At 37.6% G+C, this 22,492-nt stretch overlaps 1 long non-coding RNA gene across 5 annotated transcripts in view; it reads right to left on the bottom strand.

Annotated features, from left to right (window-relative positions):
- The window catches only part of LOC144320376 (uncharacterized), a 216,634-nt gene that overhangs the window by 184,204 nt on the left and 9,938 nt on the right, over nt 1-22,492 (bottom strand). For all 5 annotated transcript variants that reach the window (XR_013385881.1, XR_013385880.1, XR_013385879.1 and 2 more), the window contains exon 2: nt 89-266. This is a non-coding gene — a long non-coding RNA (uncharacterized LOC144320376). The remainder of the gene's footprint in view (nt 1-88; nt 267-22,492) is intronic.

Raw genomic sequence — 22,492 nt, 5'->3', positions numbered from 1 at the left:
GCTGATCCCTGAAATCCTTATATCTGGAATGCGTGACTCAGACAGCATGTACCAAACTCCATCTGATGTTTGAATGCCTCTTACTAACCTTGCCCCAGCGGTCCTTATTCTGGTTCCTGCTGCCACAAGGTCTCCATTGTCACTCTGCCACATGAAAGCCCTTTTGATATTTGAAGGTCCTTCTTCCCTAAGACCTTTTTTCTTCAGAATAAAAAAATCTTCTATTATCTTCAACTGTCCTTTTGAGCCAAGCCTCTAAAAAGAGCCTGTGAGAAGGAAGAAAACACTTGAAAGAAAGAAATATCTATATACATTATCATTAACATTACTATTACCATTGAAGGCAAGAAATCACATTTCTTCTATGTTTTATAAATGAGGCAACGGAATCCATAAGTTAAGAGGTTTAACCAATCAAACAGCTTGTAAAAGACATTCAGTACTCAGCAAATCAAACTGTCTTGCCCTTGATAAATGTATGCATTAAGACAAAGGACAGACATGGTAGCGGTGTGTATAAATTGATTTGACAAACTTCCACAACTTCATTGTGGAAGCTATGCCATGTGTTACTGTAGCAGCAAGGTTACAGAAAACACGGTAGAGTCCCTTCTTTTGAGGCGCTCACTGTCACGACATGGTATATAAATAAAATAGTAAAAGTATGAAAAAAGTTTCACAAGAAAATAGAAACAGAAGCAACTAACTTCACTTGGGAGAGACAGAAAGTCACAGGAGAGGACATGACATTTAGGGTAGGCCGTGAAAGATGAGTAGGAGTTTGCCAAGGAGAATGAACTATTATCTAAGATAATTTATTGTAGCAGGAAAAATGTGTTTGGAAGGAAGATATAATGAGTTCAATTCTAGAGTTGAACTGCAGGTAACTTTGAGACATCCAAAGGAGACACCCAGGAGGCAACTATACCATATAAAAGAAACTTGAAAAAACAGATCTATGAGGTACATGCACACAGAAAGCAGAGCTGGAAAAATCTTTTTCACTCTTCTGCCAAAGTGGAAAATGCTTAGTATGTATGTTTAGGATGAGTTACTTTTAACCTTATGATTTAAGAGGGTTTTCTTTTCTGAATCATGGTGCAAAAACCCATTTTCTATTGACAACAATGAGATGAGAAAGAAAATGAGAAAAATATCTTCCCAAGAGGTGAGTTTTAACAGTGTGAGAATCAAGTTATTCAACATCCAACTTTCTATCTTCAACTTACAGATATATGCAGTTCAATCTACAGCCAATAGACTCTCAGTGTTTAAAGAATATTTACCTTAGTTTGCCATAACTCTAAAAACAGAACTAAAGAGATAGGCTTAGTTTGAAATTCCATGAGATTGCCTGCTTAAGATTATTTTTATATATGGAAATGACTTCTTGATACTGATAAGCACTCTGTAATTCACTTCATCCTAACAGAGATAGGTAGTTTAGTTTGGAACCTGGCAGATTTAAAGCATGTGTCAGATACTGAAATAGGGATTTGCCACATTAACTCTGTCTGTAATGGCATATGGCTGGTGGACTAAGCAGCCTGCCAAGCAATGTCACTCTGGTAATGTTTTGTTCAGGCAAAAGGAGCTTATACCAGGGTTACTCTCCAGTGAAAGCATCTGCACACAACAGACTGCACGTACGTGAGACAATTGTGGCATGATCTCTTCAACCATGTGTTCACTAAGTCTACCTCTTCCAGGTCCTCTCCATCATCCACAGACTCTATTCCTGGTCTCATGAAATGTGAGCTTGGATCTCACCATCTTATCTTCCAGCTACACTTAACCACAGTGCCATACACATAGTAGTAGTTCAATAATTATTTCTTGTTTGATAATGCAGCCCAAAACAACAAGTACAAATTTAAAAAAAAAATTGATTCAACACTGCCTAGCAACACTGTCTGCTCACATGTTACAATACATATTTGGAGGTCTTTAGCAGGCATTGATCCAGGAAAACTTCTTGCAGTTTTTGTTGATTACTTCTTTTTTTTTTTTTTTTTTTTTTTCACTTGAAAGCTTCCGCTTGGAATTTTGACCAATAACCTGGGTAATCAATTTGGTTTATTTTAACCTCTAATACTACATTTAAACTTACTGAACAAAATCATCTCTCTGTGTCCTGAGGCTTCTATTTTAAGTTCTCTCTTGGCACCATTATAGCATGGACTTAAAACTGGCATTTTTTTGAGCTTGGATGAGATGCAGAATAATTTTCTGTTATGCATGACTGAGAGGCAAGAAAAATATTTCAGAGAAAGAAAGCTATCTCTAAGGGGTTATAAGAATAATTTCGGATAGGACTGACAGAGAATTTAATTTTAGCAGCATTAATATATGAAACAAAATACTAAAATCTCAGTTTCATACTTTATGGTATATAGCTAATCACCTGTAACAGCTCTGATTAACACGTATTTTGGTTGCATCTAAAGTATTCTCATCTATGTGCCTGCATTATTCTGTAAATATATATTGAATGAGAGTATTTCAGTGTTCTGTTGTTCATTATCTATCCCCCAGTCATAGACAGTGCCCAGGGGAAGAGTCCTTTGTAAATACACTCTCATAATGACTACAGAATATTTAATTTATGCACAAAAGTTGCTATAATTCTTTCTGCTGGTAGCTTCATACATTGATGGCAAGAAAATTAAGGGCCTCCATTAAAAATACAGTGTTTCAAAATGAAAAAACAAGACTTAGATACAACCCATTCAAAGATATTGTTCTCTTGGGCTACTGTTGGTCAGCCTCTCTCCAGTTTCAGCTGTCTCTCAGCAAAAATGTCAAGACAGTTTCAGAGACTATTACACTCAGAAATATTGCTTCTATATATATTGGCAGAAAGCATTGTCTGGGAAGGAAAATCATCTTGTCCCAGAAGCTTGCAGAAATTGTCCAGTGAAAAATAATGAATAATGAAGTAAATCCAATGTGGCAAACCAAACAATGAAAGTAAAGACACATTTCACAAAGCCTTTTGAAATAAATTTGAAGTTTTCTTTTGAAAAATTTTGCACAGACCCTACTCATCAAAGAGTGGTATGTGTATGGTGGGGCAGGGGGAGAGGCAGGCTGGAATGTTTCTCTCTCTTGTAATGAATGCTTCTATGCAAAATTCGAGCAATAATTTGCAGTACTGTAGGAGAATCCATTTGAAAGCTAATTGTAAAAGCAGGGTCATAATTTAAAGACAGTCAGTGAAGAGTTTCCCAGCCAGCAAATAATGGAGTTGATGTATGCCTTGTTCTTTTTACCACTAAATACAGTGAAAATCTGCCCCCTTAGCCTCTGGTCAAGCACTTGCCTTGTTCTTTGCCTTCCTTTCTAGTCATAGTCCAATTCCCTCATCTCTGTGTTACCTGCTGTTACGTACTATCCTCCTCTGATCATTAATTCATATCAAGGCCTCTGCCAATATACCATTATGGGAATCCCTCTCTTTAATTTTATAATTTACCACATCATATCTAATGCCTATAACCATACACATCATCTTGTTTTCCTGGAATCCCTCCTGACTGTTGTAGTTCTGGCAAAGGCACACATACCCTTCCAATCACTCAGACTCCCAACCCCAGGGAAATGATTATCTCACGCTTATGTCTTATATCCAGTTAGACACTCACTGCCTAAGACTCTCTTTCTGTAATATCATCTAACAATGTTTATTTCTGGGTGATGGAATTTCATGATAAATATATGAATCATTTAAATACACATATACTGGATCTCTAACACACATATAGACAACACACTTGCCTATATCTCTATCTCTATCTTATATCTGTCTCTTTCTTATCTTGATGCTAAGCTCTGTATTCATTTATTTACATCATTCCTCAGCTCATCTCCATCATCCTTAGTCTCCCACTTCTCTCTTGACCATCTGAAGCAGAGAACCTTTCTTCTGACTTCACTAAGAAGATTGAAGACTTCAAGTGTTCTTCCCACTTTCATTCTCAAAGTCCTCAAAAATCCCCAGAGTCCACAAATATTCCTCCTTTATGTTTTCTAGTTGACCTTGATTCTTTGCCTTTATGCCTGTCCTTGGATCTTGGCTCATCAATTGCTTTCCAGCATCCTCTACCTCCTACTGGAAGAAAAAAAAAAAAAAAAAGAAAAAGTCTTCCCTTCTACCTACAACATTTTCAAATACTTCATTTGGGAAAACAAACAAAGCCTTCTTTAGCTCTGCTAATCTCCCAAACTACCGACCAAGTCTTCCCTGCCCTCATGCCAGCCTTCCTCTCCTACCTTCCCCCAATTGCTCAGCCCACTGTACTAGTTTCATTCTTCAGCATACTACTGAAGTTGCTGTCTTGAAGATCATCATTTAACTCCTAAAAACAAAACCCAAAAGCCTTATTGTGGTTCTTAGCCTTCTTGGCTACATTCGCCATTGCCAAAAACCCTAATTCTCAAAATTTTCTCTTCCCCTGGCCTTATCATTCTCCAATCTTTTGAGTTTCTTCCTATTTTCTTGATGTCTATCAGGTTTCCCTTTTTTGGCATGTCTTCCTCTTTCTGCCCCTTACATACAGATTTCCCCCCATGACCCCATCATTAATCCCTTCCCTTCTCTCTCCCTATTGTTTTTCAGGTCAATTCATTGGCTCACAAGGACTGGCTAGCAAACTTGTTTATCTTCTCTCTTGAAACACAAACTAGATTTCTAACCACTTCCCAGACAGCTCTACTTGGTCTTTGGCAGGCATCTCAATCTCAACACAGCCAAAATGTAGAATATCATCTTCCCTACAAACTTCCTTTCCTTGCCTGAATTTCCTGTCTTGTCAGCTTTCTTCCATGTTAAAAAAAAGTAGTGAGATTGTTCTCCTTACTCGACCCTCTCTTGATATTTTAAGTGATCCTCATTACTGAACTATCCTCTCTTCTTTGTTTCCAGCAATCCAAATGCTGTGTAACTTCTCAGATCTAGGTGCACCACAGCCTGAGCAGCCCCCTCCTCTGACTTCTGCATCACTTATGATGCTCCATTCCTTTGATGAACATTTAACAAATTATTATTTGTGACTCATTTAGTTTTACATCATATTTTCATTTAACTTTTTATGTGTCTATATTTCATTTACTTAATTATATTGTAATTCATTTCAAAAGCATGGTTCATTTATTTCATTTCCTCAATCTGTCTCCTTCATTTGTGTATTCTAAACATGTTTATAAAGTATGTACTATATCAAATACAGTTAGATTTTGGGAAAAGATAAATATGATGTGTTCTTGGCCATAGAGGTATTTACCATCTAATAGAAGAGTCTGAAATAAAAATAAACAAGAACAGCAGTGTGATGAGTGTTATGTTAAATGTGTGTGCAGTATACTTTGAGCACACAAGGAAAAAATGCCTTATAGGGTTATAAATTGTCCCAGAAAAATGCCACCCAGGTTTATTCTTATAGGAAGACTAAGAGTTAAGAAGGTGGACAATAATGAAAGGGCATTCCAGGCAGAGCAAAAGTTAATAGTTAAGAAAACATATAATTTATTTATAGGTCACAAGCAATTAGGTATGGGTAGATGGGGCTAGTGACAAGAATTTGGAAAGACAGGAATCACAAAAGGTTGCAAATATCAAGCTACGGGTTTTGACTCAATCCTGGGGACAATGGGAAGTTATGGGGAGATTTTTAAGTATAACTTTTTGATAAAGTTATACAGAAAAGTGCACGACTCATATGTTTATAGGTCAATGAATCTTCAAAAAGCAAACACACCTGTGTAGTGTTGCCAGCACCTAGAATGAGAAAGAAAACATTAGCAGAACTCATGAAAAGATTTTTAGCAGTGGAAATATGTTATCAGAATCGCATTTTGAAAGATCTTTCTGGTGCATTGGAGGAAGAAACTGGCAGGGAGATCATTAAATGGTAAAGGCAAAAAATCATAGGTTTTGGGATGCCTGGGTGGCTCAGTGGTTGAGCGTCTGCCTTCAGCTCAAGGCATGTTCCCAGAGTCCCAGGATCGAGTCCCACATGGGGCTCCCTGCATGGAGCCTGCTTATCCTTCTGTTTGTGTCTCTGCCTCTCTCTGTGTGTCTCTCATGAATAAATAAATAAAATCTTTAAAAAAAATCATAGGCTTTAACGTAATGACATCATAAATGGGGAGGAAGGAACATGATTAAGGAATATCTGAAAGGCATAATCAGTCGAATAAGGGGCAGTCTTTTCCTAGACCATTATGTCCATATGGTGCTTACTCTCTGGTTCTTTGGTAAAGACTTGTTCAGTCCCAAGAGACAGAACCAATAGGTTGTGTGCCCTGTGTGTGTTATAGATATGCCTATATAAGATATAGAGAAAGGGAAAGAGATATATATTATAGGGAATTTAATATTTATTATATTGTATTTAATATTTATTTATTATAGGGAATATAATATAGGATATATTATACAGTCATGTGATTATGGAGCCTGAAAAGTCCCAAGATCTGTGGTCAGCAAGCTGGAGACCCAGAGAACCAACGATGTAAGTTCTAGTCCAAGCCCAAAGGCTTGAGGCTGGAAAGCCAGTTGGTTTAAGTTCCAGTCTCAAAGCAGGCAGGCTGAAGACCCAGAAGAGCTGATGTTCTAGTGTGAGTCCAAAGGCAGGAAAACACTGATGCCCAGTTTAAGAGGTCAGGTGGGAGAAATGGCCTCTTACTTGAGGGTGGGTGTCTTTTTATTTTATTCCTGCCTTCAACTAGCATGAGGTCCAACCACTTTAGAGATGGCAATCTGCTTTACCCTGTCCCAATTTAAATGTTAATCTCATCCAAAAACACCCTCCCAGACATATCTAGAATAATTTTTAACCAATGATCTGGCACCCCAGGCTCCTTGCAAGGGCCGCATAAAATTGACGATTCCAAACTCCTCTCTGCTGATTGATTGTTCCTTGAATGAACGCTAGAAGATTGGACTCTGTGATTTTCTTCTTGAGCTGTCTCTGTTCTGACTTCATTTCTGTTTGATATACTCTTTTCCTATATGGTCTAGCAGTTCTTTTCGCTCTCTCCTTTTTTTTTTTTTTTCAATTTTTATTATTTATTTATCTGGAGAGAAAGATAACAGAGATAGTGAGAAAGAGCATGAGCTGGGAGGAGAGGGAGAAGCAGACTCCCCTGAGTAGGGAGCCCAATGCAGGGCTCCATCCCAGGACCCCAAGATCATGACCTGAGCTGAAGGCAGATGCTTAACTGACTGAGCCCGCAGGTGCCCCCTCTTTTCTTTTCTTTTCTTTTCTTTTCTTTTCTTTTCTTTTCTTTTCTTTTCTTTTCTTTTCTTTTCTTTCTTTTCTTTTCTTTTCTTTTCTTTTCTTTCTTTTCTTCTTTTCTTTCTTTTCCTTTCTTTTCTTTTCTTTTCTTTTTCTTTTCTATTCTCTCTTTCAACAACTCTTCTCTTGTCCATGTTGCATAGATTTCTTTTTTTTAATTTACTTATTTCTGTATCAGTTTCCATGATTAGTGAAAGCATATTATCTATCCATCCACACTCCTATACTACTTCTCTCTGGTATTTTTGCCAAATAATATAATAACAATACTTATATTTATATTATATAATAAGGCAAAGGCTAGACAGAAGACAGAGGGAATAATAAATGCATGAAAATAGAAGTGACCTTCCTTAGTTGTAAATCAGGTTTGAACAATGTTTATTTCTATGAATCTGAACAGGTGAAAATACATGTATTCTGTTGCTTCTACTTTATTATTTTTTTAATTACTTAAAGCAAATATACTGTGTTGTACAAATAGTTCTTTTTTACCTAAACATTTTCCCCTCCAGCTTTGTTGAAATACAGTTGATATATAGCATTGTCTAAGTTTCAGGTGTACAATGTAATGATTTGATATATGTACTTAATGTGATAGCACTTCTATTTTAATTGTTTGTCTTTAAATATTGAATTTTTTAAGCCAAATAAACAGCATGTGACCTCAGCTGCTCTCTTTTTTTTATTCATCTAGTTTCTGAAGACTTTTTACTTCTTCTTGGTAAATTTTTAACTTTTATGATGCTTAGAAAAACTTCTGGAATGAAACATACTCAGTGACGGCCTATTCTAGAACACCACTCTCCTTGGTTGTCTGGCTGCTTATCTGATCACTCTTTTTAGCTTTCTCTTACCGCCCCTTACCCACTCCCCAAATATGTATGCCCTATAAGCATCTCTCTTTGGTGCTAACTTTTCTTCATTCCATGGCTCTCATCAAATAACTCCAATGGCTTCAACCATGGGTTAGTCTGAGAAGCAGAAGTCAAGAAAGGAGACAGTGAGAAAGAAGTTGGTAGCGGCTTGGAGAGCCACCAGACTGCCATTCCATTCTGACCCTAAATGAGAGACCAAAGGAGAGTAGGTCCTAGGCTGCTGTGTAATTTTAAAGAGTATTTGCAAAGGTCACCATACAGTCGTCAAACCAAAATCACTTATCAGAAGAGTCCCCATCTCCCTCTGCACCCTGGCATGATCTGGGAGTGGGCCATGGGATGGTTGGTCTCAGTGTGAATACAGGAAGGATTTCATGTGTGGCACCTGGAGCCACTGGTCAATTATGCTGCCTACAGTCAGTGATGCGAGAGGAGAATTGCACAGCTGCCACAAACCACCACCTCCCAATTCCTAAACCGTAATAGCCAGCCCTAGCTTCTCTTCTAAGCAATAGAATAATAATTTTGATTGCCACTAATTATCTTCAACTCATTAATGTGTACAATAAATCATTATTGAGTTCCTATTATACACCAGACTCTACTTCTTCTGAAGAAACTCATAGACTAGACAGAGAGATAAGCATGTATTAATTACAAGTCATTTGTTCTTTCAACAGCACTGATTGTGTACCTGTTGTATACCAGGCACTAGGACAAGGTCTGTAGATACATAACAGTCAATAAAACATGATATGTGCCCTAAGGAGCTCACAGTCTAGTTGGATAAGTTGAACAAAGAACTACATAATTATCACAATGCAGTAGGAAATAAGAAAGGTAAAATCTACATCTTAAAGTATATATAAGAGGTATCTGACCCACATGAATAAGGGGAAGGTAAGGGTTTTCTAGGTTCTCAGAACAGCATAACAAAGACACATTAAGAAGAAACAACATGGGGGCACCTGGGTGCTCAGTGTTTGAGCATCTGCCTTTGGCTCAGGTCATGATCCCAGGGTCCTGGGATTGAGTCCCCCATCAGGCTCCCTGCATGGAGCCTGCTTCTCCCTCAGCCTGTGTCTCTGCCTCTCTCTATGTCTCTCATGAATAAATAAATAAAATCTTTAAAAAAAAAAAAAAAGAAGTAACAACACAGTATAAGAGAAACTACGTGGTCTTATTGTTGTAATCGGCTATTTCAATAATTTAAGTGAGAAATAAATACCTGAGCCAAATGTTAATCGAATGAAAGGAGGTATGGGGAAGAGATTTAAGAGACACAGTTGTGGGAATTTGGCAACAGACTGGATATATGAGGGAAATCCCTGATACCACCATTCACAAAGGTACGCTAGCTGGAAAGCTCGGTCGGATCCTCATAAAGAGCCAGCTAAGCATACAATAAGTGCATATTGAGTAAACTAATTAATATCTGCAAGTCGAGAACACAAACTGGCATCATTGCCTGTCTTATTAGCATTCTTAGTTATAACCACAAAATCCATTCTGGCTAATTTAAGCTTAAAAAGGATTTATTAAACAGTATTATGTAGCTCACAGAATAAAAATGGGAGAGCTGGAGAAAGACTAGAGGCTAAATTTCCAGGAAGAATGTTCAAGACCAAATCACAGAACTAGGCTGAAGAGCACATGGCTGCCGCCACCCCCAATGCTAAGCATTAAACCACAGTTCTTGACCAGAAGGGCTCTTGCAGTCAGCACCAGGGCCACTTCTGTGTCAGACAAGTGGCCCTTCCAACACTGCTGCTGTTGCCAAGGTGAAAACTGGGCACCGCCCACAGCAGCAATAACGCAAGTGACACATGGAGCCTGTTTCCCTGGCTGCTCACTTCTGGCATCAAGTCCCGTGGGGGCGTAGCTGACTGGTGGAGACTGGGTCACTCGCCTGAGTTACTGCTGCGAGAGAGACTGAGGAGTGAAGGTTTTATCTTCAAAGTCAGAATTTCTATGTTTGAAAAATGGGACTCTTAATGTGGAAATTCCCCAAACATATGATGTGTTCACGCTGTAATGGGCAGGCATACACATGATGTGCATAGCTTCCCTTACCTTGTGATTTTACTTAAGAACCAATTTAGGGACACCTGGGTGGCTCAGTGGGTTAAGCATCTGCCTTTGGCTCAGGTCATGGCTTCAGGGTCCTGAATCAAGCCCCAACTTCATAGTGCTCCCCACTCAGTGGGAAGTCCACTTGTCCCTCTGCCCCACCCCTCCCCCGCTCATGTTCATTTGCACTCTCTCTCTCATAAATAAATAAAATCTTTAAAAAATTAATTTAGATCCTTATTTAGGAAGGGCACCAAGCAGATTGTCCAAAGTCAAAAAGGAACAGTCTCTATCTTGAAGCATACATTTCAGAAACTGAGACTCCCTCAAAGAGGGCTGAAACCCTTTTCTGCTGCAAACAAAGTAGTCTCACAAGTGCTGGTTGCAACGGATATGTGACACTACTTTAAATAAACAGCAAGGCAGGCCATTCCGCAAAATACAGTCTCCTTTTCCAGGCTTACCAAGCTGGCTGACAATTGCTTCCATTTAGTGGGTTCCACTTTTATCTTGGATTGGATAATCGTTTGTTTTCTTTTTCCTTCTTCAAATTGAACCATTTGGGAGTGCTGTGTATCATTCTGTCAGCTACCGCTGCTAGTTTTTGAATAAAATTTGCTCAGATGTTTTATAGTCTAAACCAGTGCTTCCAGTAGAGTTCTCTGTGATGACTGAAATAGTCTCTATCAGTGTTGTCCGATCAGAAGCCACTAACCACAGGAGACTCTGGAGCCTCTGAAATGTGGCCAGTGCCACTGTCAGACCGGATTTTTTATTTTATTTAATTTTAATTCATCTACGTTGAATCTTGAAGAGCCACATAGGGCTAGTAGCTAGCAATTGGACAGCATGGGTATAAATCTTAAATGTTGAAGAAATGACTTTAAATATTCAAAAATGATCCTAGGCTCTTCAATCCCCCAAATTCTTTCCTTTACTTCTCTTTGTGCAAAATATTATTATCCCTCCCATCTGGGATTGGTTCATTTTCCTTTTTTAAAAATGTCATTGACAGTCTTGACACAGAGTTACATAACTGTCTCCTTTATTGGAATCTGTCAGAACTGGACACAATCCAAGTATATAAAATCAGGAGGATCTAGACAACTGGATAAAGGCCTCCCTGATTCATCCCAGTCTCTACCAGAAAAAGAATTTAGTGATTAACAGTGAGGTGTGATTAAACAAACAAATTTTTGGAAAAAAAAATATATATATATATAAAGTATATATATATACTTTATATGGAGAGATTATATATTATATACAGATTATATATAAAATATATTATAAACTGATTATTTATATACATATAATCTGTTTTAACAATAGAAAGGTAGGGATCCCTGGGTGGCGCAGCGGTTTGGCGCCTGCCTTTGGCCCAGGGCGTGATCCTGGAGACCCGGGATCGAATCCCACATCAGGCTCCCGGTGCATGGAGCCTGCTTCTCCCTCTGCCTATGTCTCTGCCTCTCTCTCCTTCTCTCTCTGTGACTATCATAAATAAATAAAAATTAAAAAAAAAACAATAGGTAGATAGTGCATATCAGTTACGCATGGGTCTTTAATGTTTAGTTACAGGCAAAATGGACACAATACTATTACTGAAAATATTGGAATTTGGGTACAAAATATTAGAACATGTGCTTACATGTATATGAAAAATAAGCAATAGATTAAGGTTACTAATATTGTCCACATTAGAGTCCTCACTTGGCCTGCATGTTAGATGGTCACATGAGTACATCCTGCAAGTGGTCTCCAGAACGAAGCAGAGAGTTCCTGATACTGGCAACCTCACCCAATCTCTGCTTCTAAAATGCACAAATCAATTGTAGTTTACTTGTGTTAAGTGGAATTAAAAGTTATTTTACCTTCATTAGTAGAATCGCAAGCACCAGAGTCTACTTTTTAAAAGCAGTCTTCTAAAGCCAAAATGGCTGGTTTCAAATTCTGCCTGATTTCAAACATTTTTTTCAATTTGTCTCTTTCATAGTTATCTCATCTGTAAAATGGAAATTAAACCTAACTCAGAATGTTGTTATGAGATTAACTGAGGTAATATTTGCAAAGAGCTTAAAACAGTTCCTATAAATGGTAAGTGCCATATGAATCTTTGTTAGATAAACATGTGTGTGCTCAGGAGATGAGGAGTGTCCATGAAAATATTCTGTTACTGCAAGGAGATTCACTGATTATTTCATGGCAAAACATTTCAAGCTCTTGTCAAACTTAAAGATGAATTACATAGTTTTCTTTCACAGAAAATATATGATCCAAATTTTCTAATCTTTTCTGGGATGTCAAGTGCCTACCAATAGTAAGCCTCATACAGATATGAAAACAAACCTCCCAGAGATGCCTAGGTGGCTCAGTGGTTGAGCATCTGCCTTCAGTTCAGGGTGTGATCCCGGAGTCCTGGGATCAAGCCCTACATCGGGGTCTCTGCAGGGAGCCTGCTTCTCCCTCTGCCTGTGTTTCTGCCTCTCTCCTTGAGTCTCTCATGAATAAATAAATAAAATCTTTAAAGAAAAATAAAATAAAACAAACCTCCCAAAAACTGATATGTCCCATCAAGATAAAGGTGATATTTCAGAATGAGGAAGAAAGCAATGGTTTCTTTTTTAGTGCTATGGAAACACTTCTGAAAATGGGTATTTAGAAATATTTGTATCATTGTGTGATTGTGTGAAAATGGTATGTCATCCATTAACATTTTTGTTTCTTCATACAAAAAACCTTGGAAACAGAATTTTCTAACCCCTTTTTAAAAATCTGGAGTTGCACTGGAGTTTGGAATTATTTGATAAATTATAAATGCAACAAACATCTCATTTGTACTTTGTTTTTATTTATTTTTAAGTTGTGCTTACTTCATCTTTGTCACATTCTTTTCAAATTTTGCTTTTAATTTTATGCTGTTATATTAGTTAGAAAGAACATGTATATAATTTATAAATAAAGGTTATGTGATGAAAATATTTCTACTGATATGAGTGTATGATAAAGAAAAAAGGCTACTATTTCATTCTCTAGGAATGATTATTGTGACAGAAACTTATATATGATCGATCTTAATCCTCACAATAACTCTAAGAGATAGGTACTTACATTATTCCTATTCTACAGTATAGCAACCTAAAATTAAACATTAAACAATTTCCTCAGAGCCTTAGAGCATGTAAGTGCTTGAATCAGGATGGGAACGCAGTTTGATCTGGCTCCAAGGGCATAATCATGACCATGCTGCATTGCCACTTTCCTAAATACAGAGCAGAGGGATTATGTTGATATTTTGCACAGCAAAGTAACTCGAAAAGAATAATAGCAGAAAATTCAGTTTGGTGAATTCAAAGAAAAGATATTTAACCATACTTTGATTACATATGTACAAGCAATCTTCAAATTTCAAATGGTTTTTGCCCTCAAGTTGGAAATACAGACTTGTTAGAAATGTAGATTGCATTTTCTTCTAGAAACAGGATTAAAGACAGTGGCCAAATTTCTGGACTATACGGATTCCTATTTTCTCATAACATATCTTAATTATTACACACTAGCAATGAAAAATAACAGAAAACCAAACTTCTGCAATGTCAGCAATTAGACACACACACACACACACACACACACACACACACATAGAATCAGAATATTGCTGCCTAAGAAAAAGTGTTCTAAATGTCTGTGATAATGCATGGGGAAATTTTGTGCATGTTTTCAAAAGAACAGTTCCTCTTTTTCATAGACTTCAGAAATTAATGTCAATTCTTCACAACACTTAACTTCAAAGTATATAATTTTAATGTTCTTGACAGAGGTGTATAATTAGTGTTCTTTTTTCTAACTTTTAAAATATTTATCTGAGAGAGCGTATGATAGAGTACAAGCGAGGGGAGGGCCTGTGGAGAGGCCTAGAGGGAGAGAGAAGTGGACTGCCTTCTGATCAGGAAGCCAGAGCCCCGAGGGCTCTGAGCTCAATCCCAGGACCCTGGGATCATGACCTGAGCCAGAGGCAGACGCTTAACTTGACTGAGCCATACAAAAGCCCCAATGTGTTCTCTAATTTTTATCAGAATTGATTAAAGTTCATTTTTGAGAAAATAGAAAAATAGGGAAGTGGACAGAGAGAAAGAAGAACTGAGAATTTGATTTTCCTGAGGTAATTAGGAAAAGTTAGAAGACAAAGGAGGACAAGGAGCTTAGCAATGACATCTGTATACCCCTGAAAAAACATCGTCTTCAGTAAAATTGGCTGAGACACGGGATGGAGAAAAGACAGGAGAATGGCAAGTGCTTGTTCAAACCTAGTCCTTGTAGTTCTGCTAGGTGCCCATTGTGTCTCTATGTTATAACATTGTTTAATGGTTTTGGATGACATAGGCTCTCCTTCCCCCAAATTTCCAGAAGCTCAGTATGGCCCAAGGCAGTCTGGTTAATGGGTGGTAGTGAGTGATGGATGGATGTCAGGTGTCATGATGGATGGATGTCAGGTATCTCTGCTGCCAAGAACAGCCTCAAGGTGGCTTTGAGAGCAGTGAATGACCAACGCCCAAATTATGAGTACAGGGTTTTTAATTCAGGAAGCACTTCAGATGCAGCATTGTTCTTTTTGGCAATGAGTTAAATGAGTAACCTCCACTGAGAGAAATATTTAACTAATCATTCCTTTAAATTCCCAGGATGCTCTATCTCCAAGAGGAAGAACATTAGAATTGGGATAGTTTTTCGGAGACCAGATCACTCTCCTCATTCTTAAGAGAAACATACTTATTTTCTGTCAGCTTCCCTAGATTGCTGCACTTGGAAAGGCACTGGCTGAGTCCTCTTTCTTCTTACAATACATTTGCAAATTCATTGTCATTGAATTGCTTGGTCTTCATCTTCTCTAACCTTAAGAAAGGGCATTCATTGATATTACTTACCTCCTTCCTTCTTGAAATTCTCATCTCCCACTTAATGCTTCTCACTCTCCTCCTACCTTTTAAAATCCTCCATTTCTGTCCTTCTCTCTCTGACTTTCTACTTGCCACACTTCTAAATTTAAGTATCCCCTAACATTCTTCTTTCAGCTCCATTTTTTTACACCCTCCCCACAGCATGTCACCCACACACAACTTGAACAATTACCACCATTGAATAACTCCCAGTGTATATTCCTTCATTCCCACATTTGTATGTCTTGACCACTGAAGTCCCAGGACTCCATCAATGCTTGATAGTAATTCAACTTGCTATATCCAGTAGGTTCTAGTTCTTCAGTGATTTTTCCTTTCCAATATCTCTGTCCAGTTCCACTGTCACCTCAGGATTTGGGAGCAAACATTATTTTTATCCCAAGCTGTTGGATAGTAACCCAAATACTCTACCTACTTCCAGTTCTCCTCTATGGATGCCTTCTGCCCAAGTTGCCTTCTGCAAGCTATTCTGGCATATAATGCCCTTGTTCAAATACACTTCAGACACCTGAGAAGGACCTAGGCATGCTGTGTTGAAAACCTGAGCTAATAAATGGGTGCTGTTTTAAGTTGCTAAATTTGAGGTGGCTTGTTACACAGAAGCAAAAAACTGACATGGCAGCTTATAGCTCCCAGAGTGAGCAAACCAAGAAACAACAAGGAGGTAGCCGTGATACTTTTTTTGTTGAAAAACTATGTAGTCTATTTGTGAGAAGTCGCTAAATCCGACCCATACTCAAGAAAAAAGAAATTAGGCTCCATCTCTTAAAGGGGGGAATATAAAATAATTTGTGGTATATTTAAAAATACTATAATAATGGTAATAATATTTTCTTATTTTTACTACTGCTAGATAAAAACTTATTTAAGAAAAAAAGTAGGTAGTATTTTTATACACATTTTATAGAGGAAGAAACTGAAGCACAGAGAAACTAAGAAATTTGCCCAAGGTCATGGCTAATAGCTGGCTGTGCCAGACACCAGTCACCAAATCTTAACTCCAGGGCCTGAGCTCCTAGTCACTATGTTAATTTTAGCAATATAGTTAAAATATGCCTCATAATAAAATAATAATAAAATGTATTTAAACATAATAAAATATTGGTCAATGAAAATTAAAATAAAATTGGCTGAATTCATAATTAGTTCAATGACCATTTTTAGAGATGACCAATTAATGACTAATTCAAAGTCTACCTGAAAGGGAAATTCTAGTGGCTTGTTTAAAATATCATCTACAATTTCCTCTAAATTATTTTATTTAGCCTTGAATCTCAATATCAAAGGCATGCTTACCAAATTAATGAATGGCAAGAAGAATTGCAAGAGTCTTAAAAAGTATGTCATAAGAGAAACAATTGAACAATCAAACAGTCCAGGAATATCTAATTTAAAAAGAAAACATATTTCCTGACCTGAATATCAAAGAACTGATATGATATTTATTTGGTTTCAAAGGCAGAACTAAAATAAATGGATAGAAATTGTAGGCAGGGGCACCTGGGTAGCACAGCTGGTTAAGCATCCAACTCTTGATCTCAGCTCAGGTCTTGCTCTCATGGTCCTGAGTTCAAGCCTCCATGCTGGGCATAGAGCCAACTTAAAAGAATAAAAAAATTGTCAACACACTTACAATCAATACAATACAATACAATCAATACTTACAATCAATACCCTGACCATTTTAGTTACCTCACAGCAGTCCAGAGCTGTTGTAGGAGGTGGTAACTTCTGAGTCACCAGAGGAATTCCAAAAGCAGCTGAATGGCCACTCACCAGATGCTATAAAGATCCATTTAGCAGGTGAAAAGTTGGGGGAAAAAATGACTTCTAAATCATCTTCCAAGTGTCTTCAGTCCTTTTCTATGTGTCCTTGACCCCTCCCCAAACTTCACTACCATTGTTTGGGCTATTAAACTATGTCCTCCAGCCAAGATGGCTACTGGCATTCCCCATAACTACATTGCACTTCCTGGCTCTGTACTTCTCTCCATCTTCTTCTCTTCACCTAGGCTGACTGCTAACATCTTCTGTGTTTGGCAAAATCAGACCCATCCTTGAAGCCCAAGTAAGAAGCTATCACATCCCTGATGCTTTCTCCAATAATTAATCTAATTATCCTCATCACTTCCTTAGCACTATGTTCACCTCTCTTGTATGGCTTGACATTCTGTCTTTCATGAGACATTTTTTATAGCTATCTTAATTCCCTATAAAATTGAAAGCTACTTGAAGGCAAGGACCGTCTACTATTCATTTCCCTACCCCTGTTGAGTTTTAAGTATGACTGCCTATCACTGTCCTAATAACACATGCTTGTTAAGTCAGATTTGATGCAGTTACTGCATGAAATCAATAGTGATATTGGGAGGATAATTTAAATATATTTTCTGATTAAATGTGCTTCTGTAGTGGAACACTTGTGCCTCTCTTTCATTAACCCCACGAGTTCTTTTCCTTCCTGCCTGATTTTTTAAATTGTGGTAAAATACATGGCATTTACCACTGTAACAATTTTAAAGTGTACAGTAGCAGTTAGTACATTCACAGTATTATACAACTATCACTGCTAGGTAGTTCCAGAACTTTTTCATCATCCAAAAAGGAAACCCCATACTCATTAGACAGTCACCTCTCTCTGTCCACTCCCCCCAGCCCCTGGAACCTACTAATCTGCTGTCTTCATCCTTAGTTCTCCAAAGCTATGACACCATGACTTGTATTAAGTGGTTATTCAGTAAATATCTATTGAACTTTATTTGAATAAAAAGGCATGCCCAGAAAATATATATGCTACAAGAGAAACAAGCAGCAGGAGAGATCTATTTTTAAATGTATAAATTATTTTGAGAGGATACTGTCTCTGAATATAACATTCCTTAGGATAATGTTAATTTAATGATTTTGTCAAACAAGCACTTTGAAATATAATCTTCTATGTTAATGCTAAAAAACAAAACAAAACAAAAACAACTAATATGCTAGAAAAACATATCAGAAATTAATCGTATGAAAGTTGGAAGAAACTCTTTTAAAGTCTGATTTTGCGATGAGAACTTCCTAATTCCCTCCAAAACACATAAGAATGATTAAGGTGACAAAAAGACATCCTAGGAGTTGGTCTTTAAGAGATTTTAGGTTTTCCATATATTCGTCACTACAACAGTTTATTTTGTAATATTCAAAATATTATCATTTCTTATTTTGCCTTCTTAAAATCATTTTTAAAGGATTTCTTTTTGATGTGTTTGTGTGATTTCTGGGAGTTGGAGGATGCACGGAGGAGGTCCCATACCAGTTGTCACTTCCAAGCAACAACTCAACTGAAAATTCTGGCTTTAGTTCATAATCTCATCTATCAGTGGTAACAAAAGACTGAATATGGCCCATGAAAATGGTCCTTTATCTTAATTTTTCTCTTCTTCGATGGTAACATGCTTACCTTTATTTTTTTATGATATTTTTGTACTCCTGCTGCTGGAGAATCCACAGCTCTATGTCTTAGTTTCTTCACCTAATAAATTAGTCACATAGATCTTCTAACTTCTGAGAGGAACTGTGCGGTTTTTTTGTTCAGTGCTGAGAGCTCACTGACTAAGGAGGGCTTTCCACAGTATAATAACATGCAAATGACAATTTAAGTTAATTAAATTCAGTGACATTAAATTCACCATAAAACTCCCAATGTGTACAAAATGACTCATTTCCAACAAGCCCTATTTAATATCATGAAACTGTAAGGGTTATGATTTAGTTTGCTATTATTCCAAAGAGTCTTGAGGCCATAATTAAGAGTAATTTTTTTTTTCTGTAAAAGAAGACTACTTTGCTTGCTGTCATGATTATTTTTACTTAAGTATTCAGGACATTTCTCAAGTCATGTTTTATTTCTTTATATGTCACCGGGGAAAAAAATGGAAAGAGGGAATTTCTCAAATTACCCGAAGTGGAAACACAGTCAATAGTAGGTACATAAAAGAAAACAGATGAGGGAGAAACATCCTTCCAAAAGCAACACTGAGTGTTGATTGGAAGATACAGCAAAAGTCCTCTAGCTAGAGGGAATGTAAAGGGGTAACAACTTTCTGGGACTAATCTTGACAAGGGTCTTAAGCATGTACATTTCCTTTGCATTAGCAATAACCCTTCTAGGAACTAATCCTAGGGAAATACTTTGAAAAGTGCGAAAAATGTATGAGCAAGAATGTTTAGCCAAGTGTTATTTATAATGGATATTTTAAAATAAAATTAACCTGCCAACAACCTAAACATCCAAAGAAGGAGACTAGTTGACAAATTATAGAGCATGTATTTTATTAAATACCAGACAGTCATTACAAATGATTATGTAGCTCTATATTATCTTCATGAAGAGAAGTTACAACATAATAGCAGTAAAAGCCGTTTACAGAACAGTATGCACAGTATGAATCCATTGTAATTAAATCTATATAAAAATACACACAGGCACACATAGAAAAGAAGTTTTGTAAAAATAAACAATATAATTTTAACAAAGGTTATCTCTAGGTGGTGCATTTATGTGGGAAGTTTTTTTCCTGTTTGGTTATATACACTTTTGAATTTTTCTACAATGATCATGGATGCCTTACATAATTTGAGTGCAGGAAATTTAAGCAATTTTTCTGATTCTAATGTGAATTACCTAAAACCTACTGCATTGTTCCTAAGTGACTATATAAACAAAAAATAATGAAGGTGGATAGGTGGATGGATGGATGGATGGATGGATGGAGAGTTGATCACAAATAATAGCATAATATGCTATAAAAGCATATTTGCTCTGCTGTTACTCACACAAAACCACCTTGTTTAAGAACGTTTGTACTGGAAAGTTCTCCTGCTGAAAATATTTGAAAATAAAATGGCTTTTTAATTTTGAATGACTTTATTTTCAAATTCAATATATTTTTATATAAGTTCTATTTTATAAAGGTTTGTACAGTGAGCCCAATTCATTTCAAAGCAAATGACATGACTAAATGATTTTGATGCTGTCCTTTTCAAGGCTTAGACTAGAAGATGATTGAGCTAGATAAGTAGCTTTTCTGTGCTTATGTTTATTTTTTTTTAAGGTTTTTTATTTATTTATTCATGATAGTCACAGAGAGAGAGAGAGGCAGAGACACAGGCAGAGGAAGAAGCAGGCTCCACGCAGGGAGCCCGACGCGGGACTCGATCCAGGGTCTCCAGGATCGCGCCCTGGGCCAAAGGCAGGCGCCAAACCGCTGCGCCACCCAGGGATCCCTGTGCTTATGTTTATGCCATAATTCTTCTAAGTGTATGTATTAGTCAGCTATTGCTACAATACTGCTGCATAACAAACTACCCTAAAACTTGATTGCTATAAGAACATACATTAAATGCTCATTGATTTGTAAGTGAACATGGCTCAGCTGACTGAAGATGATTTGGCTGGGAGGTTATGCCTCAGATAGCAGGATGGCTGGACTTGGCTCTAGGCTTTGGACTGGGTTAAGATCTAGTCTATTAGTGCTTGTTTGGGGGTTTGGGATAAAGTAGCAGCAGCTACCTGGGGCATACTCTCCTCATGGCAGATCACTGGACCATGAAAGTCAAGCAAAATTAAAATATAGGATGAAAACTATCTGTTCACTTAATTGGACAACTTCACAGCAAGTCTATCTCCAAGAACAACCAAAATCAGTTGAAATATTCTCCAAAAACAGAAGCTCGTTTACAATAAAAGAGAAGCAAGTCATAGAAAGGTGTCCTTTCCCTCTTTGATTCGGGAGGCTTCCTCTAATAGATGAAGAGGCAGGGCAGCCCCGGTGGCGCAGCTGCTTAGCGCCCCCTGCAGCCCAGGGCATGATCCTGGAGACCCTGGATCGAGTCCCACATCAGGCTCTCTGCATGAAGCCTGCTTCTCCCTCTGCCTGTGTCTCTGCCTCTCTCTTTCTCTCTCTCTCTCTCTCTCTCTCTGTCATGAATAAATAAATAAAATCTTAAAAAAAAGATGAAGGGGGAAATGCAAGTTACACATGCTGAATTTAAGTCTCTTTAGACAAAAATTAAGAGTCAAGAATATCTCTAGAAAAACGCAATCATCCTTCCCTAAGATCTCTTAACTCGAGCACCGTGGTACCTGCCAATATAATACCCTTAAACACACACCCTCACTTGCTCTCTGCCATCCAGCCACCAGAGTTCTCCAATATTCCCATGTAACCCTTTAATTCCCAGTGCTGCGTAGGTTATGTGTGTCATCCATAACACAAATAGAAAGAATGACATATTTTCTTGAGATCTATCTGAATATGCTTGATAATACAGATAAGAGGAGGTAGAAAAGTCAAAACACAAGTGAGTGACATTGAGACCTGTCTTGTCTCATGAGACATGCATGCAGCATGGAAATGACTTTGGACTAGTTCTGGTAAGCATAACAGAGTTGTAGAGGTTTATAGAAGACAATCTATGAATTTGAATTCTTGCCAAGAAAAATTTGTGCTTGAGGTGAGACTTCTATCTAACAGTATAATTAAAGCCTCTAGGTGGAAAGTTGGGGAAAGTGAATGGAGTCCTGCCAATTTTGCTGAGACCGGTCCTTTTGGAGGCTTCTTCCTCTTTTTGTTTTCCTAGGCATGAGCTCCAGAGTGAGGACACTCTGAGTCATTGTGAAGAAAATGAATAGTCCAGGTATTTAAGTGGAGGGTGAGGGTTTGTCCCCATCCTACCCCTCTAGACCCCAAATAGGAAAGATATCAGTTCCTGTGCAAACCATCTCACTTCCTTTCTTTAGTTCTTGAATACAGAATGTTAAAAAAAAAAAAAGCACAAAATGGATCTTTTTTTTTTTTTAAGATTTTATTTATTTATGAGAGACATGCATACAGAGGCAGAAACAACAGGCAAAGGGAGAAGCAGGCTCCCCAAAGGGAGCCCGATGCAAGACTCAATCCCACAGTCCCAGGATTACAACCTGAGCCACAGGCAGACACTCAAACACTGAGGCACCCAGGTGCCCCCAAAATGGACTATCTTGTTCAGATACTTTCTGTCATCTTTGCCTTGCTGCATATCTGCCAAATTAGGACCAGAACTTAGCTGAGTACGGTAGTTTTGGAATTTTTCCTTTTATTTGTTAGGAAAGGGATACTGTGGGCAAAATTCTACAAATAAACTTGAAGAAATAGATAATTTGTTATAGACCATGCAAAAACTCATATGAAGCAAATCATACATTCCATGTGGTATGTATATGGCAGGGACTTTGCATTTAGCAGCTGTGCTGTTAGTGGGAAGG

The sequence above is a fragment of the Canis aureus genome, chromosome 9 (assembly GCF_053574225.1).
Source record: "Canis aureus isolate CA01 chromosome 9, VMU_Caureus_v.1.0, whole genome shotgun sequence".
NCBI classification, from domain to species: Eukaryota; Metazoa; Chordata; class Mammalia; order Carnivora; family Canidae; genus Canis; species Canis aureus.
Note: the sequence above shows the minus strand (reverse complement) of the source record. Positions and strands in the feature narration are given on the sequence as shown.